Raw genomic sequence first — 7565 nt, 5'->3', positions numbered from 1 at the left:
ATCCCCTTGAAATTAGAGAAATATTTCTCCAGGCAGCATGAGTGTCACGAAGAAATACTATAAATCACTTTCTTTATTTAAAAAAATGTGTGGGAGCGCCTTTCCGTAGCAGACAACATGCCTCTGCTTAGAGAAGCAGAGTCTCGTTTCTTCTTGCAACATGCTGAAAAGGCATGCACTCCTTGGTTGCATTGCATATTTGCAATCGCCTCTCCTTTCTTCATCCCTGAATCAAGGTCAGGGCACCTATTGTTCGCTTACTCGCTGGGAGTGAAGCAGTGCGTGATTCCAGTGCAACCTGTTATTCTTAGAATAACGCTCTTCTTTGCTAAGCATATGGCCAGGTTTCCATCAATAACGACTCCAACATCTATTTTTTTCACAAAATAATTATTATAGATGAAAACTCTCTTCTCCCATAGCATGAATCTGCAGCGATGAATAGAATAAAATGTCATGGAGCATTTTCCCCTCCTGTATGTTGCACACATATACCAAGGGCTGTTTTGTGCATAGAACATCAGCCTTTTCCTTCGTATGTGAAGGGAAATATCTTTAAGGATGTGCACACGACCCTATTTGCTTTTTTACATTGTATGCTGTTGAATTTTTGCAAGAGTCTGGAACATCACTAGATAAACAACTTTTGTTTGCCTTCTCCTCAAGCATAAAATGTGTCATTAGCTCCGTAATTGGATTTAGACCTTTTGGTAATAGAATGATTTATAGCCTTATTTTGCTGCAGAAGTGTAGATTTCAATAATGCTGTGATAGTTATGATATTTTCTGACTCCTTTTAAAAACCAAATTCATCAATTTGGGAAGTATTTTTCTGTTCTTACTCTAGAAAAAATGTTATTCCTTTATTGAGAGGTCACCATGTTTTGTTTGAAAAAGACAATAAAAAGTCATGGGTGGCTTTATGTTTATATCCGAACAAGTTCATAATAAACAATACATTGAGGAATAGAGATAAATAAATTGCTAGCCCAGTAATGTCCAATTTTCAGATACTCACTATCCCTTTTGCTATTTGCACTATAATTTTTTGCCTACTTGTGCAAAATAATTACATTTTCAGATGTCTGTCCTACAACATAAAGAGTTATACTCCATATTTTCACTAGAGTCCTACTCACAACTTAATTCTATCATGCTATTTTGATTTGTGGTATTCACATTACTATATTCGTGGTTTTTACATTATTTACTTTATTTTTATTTTTATAGAGGGAAGGAGAGAGAGATACAGAGAGAGAGACTCTTAAGCAGTCTCCACACCCAGCATGGAGCCTAATGAGGGGCTTGAACTCACAACCCTGAGATCGTGACCTGAGTCGAAATCAGGAGTCAGACACATAACCGACTGAGCCACCCAGGCACCCGTATTTATGATTTCTTTTTAAAACCTTTAATAACAGGTTGATTGAGATGTAATTCACATAAAATTTTCCCTTTGAAAGTGTGCAACTCAGTAGTTTTCAGAACATTCGTACAGTTGTGCAACCATCACTGTTATCAAATTTTAGAATAATTTCATCACCCAAAAAAGAACCCCCCCTATTAGTAGTCACTCCTATTCCCCCCTTCCCTCTAGCCCCTGAAAACCACTAATCTGCTTTCTGTCTGCACAGATTTGCTTATTCTGGACATTTCCAATAAATGTAATCACACAGCATGTGGTCTTTTATGTCTGACTTCTTTCACTTAGCATGATGTTTCCGAGATTCATCCACCTGAGTATCTTACTTCATTCCTTTTTATGGCCAAATATTTTTCTGTTATATAGATATGACACATTTTTGCTTATTTCTTTGTCAGTACATGGACAATTAGATTGTTTCCACCTATTAGCTCTCATGAATAATACCACCGTGGAAATTCATGTACAGGTTTTTGTGTGGACAAGTGTTTTTATTTCTCTTGTGTATATACCTATGAGAGGAGTTGCTGGTTCTTAAGGTAACTCTATGTCTAACATTTTGAGAAACTTCCAAACTGGCTGCACCATTTTATAATCCCCCCCAGGAATGTATGAGAGTTGCAATTTTTCTGCATATTTATCATCATTTGTTATTTTCTGTCTTTTAGCCATCCTAGTATGCTTAAAGTGGCATCTCATCGTGAATTTTTTGGTTAACAGATTTACTGAGATATAATTCATCTCCTCCCCCGTTTCAAGTGTATGACCAAGGGCTGGCTCAGTGGGTGGAGCACGTGACTCTCGATCTCGGGGTGGCAGGTTGAAGGGCAACATTGGATGCAGAGATTACTTAAAAATTAGATTTCTTTTTAAAGCGTACAATCCAGTGGTTTTTCATACATTCACAGTTGCGTAACCATCACCACAATCGTTTTAGAGCACTTTCATCATCCTCAAAAGAAACTCCATTCCCTTTAGCAATCTCACTGTGGTTTTCTTGTGTGTTTCCCTTATGAATAACAATGTTGAACATCTTGTCATGTGCTTATTGGCCGTGTGTACATCGGCTTTGGAAAAATGTCTGCTCAAATCTTTTGTTTGAGAGAGAGAAAGAGAGCACGAGCAAGGGGGAGAGGAGCAGAGAGAGAGGGACAAGCCGGCTCTGTGCTGAGTGCAGAGGCTGACGTGGGGCTTGATCCCACGACCCTGAGATTGTGATCTGAGCTGAAATCAAGAGTCAGATGCTTAACTGACTGAGCCACCCAGTTGTCCCACATCACAGGGAATTCTTTTTTTTTTTTTTTTTAATTCATTAGAGAAAGAACACACAAGCAGGGGGAGAGGCAGAGGGAGAGGGAGAAGCAGACTCCCAGCTGAGCTGGGAGCCGGATGCGGGGCTCGATCCCAGGACCTGGAGATCATGACCCCAGCCGAAGGCAGACGCCAACCATCTGAGCCACCCAGGCGCCCCATCACAGTGAATTCTTAAGCATGTTCTCCACATACGCCAGGTGCTAGTTGGATGTCTTTTGGCATAATTGTTATATGCTTGGCATGAGATGTACACAGGTTGGTGTTTTCAGAGAGGCCCATCAGATAGGCCTTGCTTGCCTCCTGCAAAGCATGGATAGCTACACTCCAGAAGTGCAGGTCTGTTTTGAAGTCCTGAGCAATTTCTCACACCAGACTCTGGAAAGGAAGTTTGTGGATCAGAAATTCAATGGTAGGACGCCTGGGTGGCTCAGTCTATTAAGTGGTTGCCTTCTGCTCGGATCATGATCCCTGGGTCCTCAGATCGAGTCCCACATAGGGCTTCTTGCTTAGCGGGGAGGCTGCTTCTCTCTGACTCTGCCTGCTTGTGTTTTCTCTCTCTCTCTCTGACAAATAAATAAACAAAATCTTTAAAAATAAAAAAAGTTCAATGAACTTCTAAAAATGTCTAATTCCACAGAGTGCCACAGTACCAGGCCTGTAGTGATGAGGTTTCTTCACCCCTCCAGTAGAGGGCGCACTCTTGCGCATGGCTTTTGTAGCAGGTTGCTTCCTTGGTGCTTTACCACAGGTCCATTGGCAGGCAGTAGACTTTGGTACAACCGTGGTACAAAGACCTTCTTACTTACCCCCCTACTCCTTCAGCTGGGCTTGGGAAACTAGAGGTGGCCCTGGCGTTAGTGAGTGACAAGAGAAGGTGGTGAGGAGGCCTGAGCTGCTAGTTCTTTTTAAAATTTTTGAGAAATGCGGTGCACGGGGATAGTGGCAATGAAAATGCAAATTTAATCACTGTTGGGTCAATGTTCTTAGTTGCAAGCAGCAGAAACTAACTCTAGGTGGTTTAAGCACGAAAGAAAATTTACTAAAACGATGTTGCTGGGTGATGGAGAAATAGGCTCGGAAAATAGAACGAGGGGTGTTCCAGCAGTAACCAGGACCACAGGCTAAATACTACTATAAATCAGTCCAGGAAGATCCTGTGACTATAGCTGCTGAACCACTGAATGCCACAGGTTGGAGCATGCTCCCCAGAGGCCCAGGACACTGCCCCACTGCTAAACCGTAGCCCCAGCAAATGGATCTTTCCACCACCAAGGTGGCCACTAGGCACCACAACCAGTTCCTGCTCTCTGTGTCACTTGCTCGTGATCCAAAGCTGGAGAAAGGACGGTGCAAGATCATGTCTACGCTTACCTCTCAGATCTGTTGACGCTTCCCAGTCCGCCTTTGGAATAAGACTGGGGCAGGTCAAGGGTGCTGCAGTCTGGTTGGAAGGAGATCATGTTGAAATTGCATTTAGGAAAATTACTTGAGTTTTCTGATCCTCATTTCTCTCTTTTTTCTTAAATAGATATTTTGTGGGGTTTTTAAAAAATATTTTATTCATTTGTGAGAGAGAGAGAGAGGATAGAGGGAGAAGCAGACTCCCCACTGAGCAGAAAGCCCGGTGCAGGACTGGATCCCAGGATCCTGAGTTCATGACCTGACCCGAAGGCAGAGGCTTAACAGACTGAGCCACCCAGGAGCCCCGAGCCTCGTTTTCTTTGTCTAGAAAATGAAGATATAATAATACCTTTTTTACAGGGTCATTGTGGGAGTTAGAGGAACAATGAACATAAAGTGAATAAGACAGTGTTTGGACACAGAAATGTTAAGAACCAGTGGCTGTTTATAGTCTTGGGTCAGTCTATTTCTTGGCTACCAGGTCCTTTTTCTTGGAGTCACCAAAAGTCTGTTTTTAACTGTAGCTTTCGAACCATCTCTGACTCCTAAGCTTTCATATTCCAGCTCCCAATCAATGCCAGTGTTCCTGAACTTGAATGTCTGACCTACTGTGAAGTAGATGCCTCCTATTGAACTTGGTATTGGACTTGTCATCCTGACCATGCTATTGGCTGAAAGCTGTCAGGCTTAGAAATGCCTCTCCACCCCTTTCACAATTAGCCATGGTACACTGGCAGGACACAGGGTAGAACAACCGGGTGTTGTAAGCACAGGCTCTGGAGTTAGACTGTGTAGACTCAAACCCACCCGTCTTCATCACTTATTAGGTATTAACTTTGGAGAAGTTATGTAATCTCTCTGTTTCCTCTTCTGCAAATATATTTCTTAGAACAGTACTAGGCCAGGAGCAAGCTCTGTAGTACTTGCTTTTATTTTATATATTTTTTTAAGTCTGAGACTCAAACCTAAGCACTGAGGAAGGAGGACACCTGGCAACTAAGATGCTAAGGTCAGACTGTGCCCCATAGGGGCACATAGGCCATAATCTTGTGGTTGTGAGATCAAGCCCCACATCCGGCTCTGTGTTGGTTGTGGACTCTGCTTAAGATTCTCTCTCTAGGGGCGCCTGGGTGGCTCAGGTCTGCCTTCGGCTCAGGTCATGATCCCAGGGTCCCTGCTCAGTGGAAAGCCTGCTTCTCCATCACCCACTCCCCCTGCTTGTATTCCCTCTCTCGCTGTGTCTCTCTCTCTCTCTCTCTGTCAAATAAATAATAAACAATATCAGGCTCTCTGCTCAGCAGGGAGCCTGCTTCCCTTCCTCTCTCTCTGCCTGCCTCTCTGCCTACTTGTGATCTCTGTCTGTCAAATAAATAAAATCTTAAAAAAAAATTTTTTCTGTCTCTCCTTCTGCCCCCACCCCTACCCTCACATATGTGTGCACTCTCTCCCTCTTTCTAAAAAAAAGATGAATTACACATTTTGTTCTCTTACAAAAAGATTAATATTCTAAAATTCCTGGGGTGCCTGGGTGGCTCAGTTGTTGGGTGTCTGCCTTTGGCTCAGGTCACCATCTCAGGGTCCTGGGATCTAGTCCTGCACCAGGCTCTCTGCTCAACAGGAAACCTGCTTCTTCCTTTCCCACTCCCCCTGCTTGTGTTCCCTGTCTCGCTGTGTGTCTCTCTGTCAAATAATAAATGAAATCTTAAAATAAAATAAATGAAATGAAATAAAATTGCTGACCTTTTCTCTTATGACAAGTGACTTTCACTACTATGCTACCTAACAGATACTAAAATAATGAATGCATTTAGACAATATCTTTAAAGAAAGGGTGGTGCAATGTGAAAGTAACTACTTTTGCAAAGAAACTCTTTTTACTGAGAGACCATTTTGAAAATGGATGCCTGGAAATGTTTCCATTGTTATTCCTGAAATTGGTATAATTGTATCATCACCTAGGAAACATTTGAATTTTCATGCTTAAAAAAATTTGGAAACAAAGTCCTCTAAACTATTCATACTCTAGACATCGCTTTACAATATCTTTAACTGGCTTGCAAGAATAACTCTTTGACATCAGTAAATTTATTGGCTGAATTTTGATAAAACTTGCATAACTGGTGGATGGAAATGAATATTCAGATTTAGTAATGCATTTTTGATGTATTTTAATACTACATTACTTTGTGAGTATCTTTTTTCAGCTATGATGATGAATAAAACCTTTTCAAAATAAACCAAAGTTAGAAATATGTTTGTGCATCTCTGAGTCACAAATTATTAAGCCTACATTAAAACAAAAACAGTGAAATTTATTCAGGTATAGAGAGAGCAAAAATGTTTTGTATCTCCGAGAAATCAAATAAAAATTTAAATAAAAACATTCATTTCCTTCTATTTCCTTTTAATTTGTATTCTGCACATTTTACAATGTTCATCTATGTTTAGTCACATGCGTACATTACTTAGAAATAAATAAATATGCTAGAGATTCATGGTCAATCATCTTTATTGAGAGGGTGTGCTCTCAAAAGAATTTGAAAACCACTGCTTACAAAGAGAAGTCTGAGCCTATGTAAGAGACAAAGGAAGAGAGGAGCAAAAAGCTGTTGAAACAGGAGACCAGTCAGGTACCTCGGCTTCACAACATACCAGAGCAGTGGTAATAAGAGAATGAACTAGGGTGGTGACATTTTGAATGGAAAGGGACAGATTCAAGAAAATGAAGTGATGAGAAGACAGAGCAAAAAGCTTTGGTGACTAACGAATGGCATTTTGAAAGCAAGGAGAAGGGCACCTGGGTGGCTCATTCAGTTAAGCGTCTGCCTTTGGCTCAGGTCATGATCCTGGGGTTCTGGGATTGAGCCCTGCCCTGGGATTGAGCCCCTCATTGGGCTCCCTGCTCAGTGGGGTGTCTGGTTCTTCCTCTGCCCCTCCCTCTGCTCTTGCTTTCTCTCTCAAATAAATATACAAAATTCTTTTTTTAAAAAATCTGCCATTAAAACAAAAAAGAAAGCAGGAGGAGGGAGGTATCAGTGACTGACCTGAGGAAGAAAAAGTTGATGGGACAGAAAACAATGAATTTCATTTTATTTTTTTTTTTTATTTTTTTAAAAGATTTTATTTATTTATTTGACAGAGAGAGATCACAAGTAGGCAGAGAGGCAGACAGAGAGAGAGAGAGAGAAGCAGGCTCCCCACTGAGCAGAGAGCCCGATGTGGGACTCGATCCCAGGACCCTGAGATCATGACCTGAGCCTAAGGCAGTGACTTAACCCACTGAGCCACCCAGGCACCCCATGAATTTCATTTTAAACATGTCGAACTTGAGTGCCTTTTGGGACCTTAAGAGAGAAGATCAAAGGAGCAGTTGAAATAAAGAGAGTGGGTGACAGTGGCTAAAAATGGCTTTCCAGTCCATATGTTT

This window comes from Martes martes (assembly GCF_963455335.1).
Source record: "Martes martes genome assembly, chromosome: 16".
Lineage (NCBI taxonomy): Eukaryota > Metazoa > Chordata > Mammalia > Carnivora > Mustelidae > Martes > Martes martes.
Note: the sequence above shows the minus strand (reverse complement) of the source record.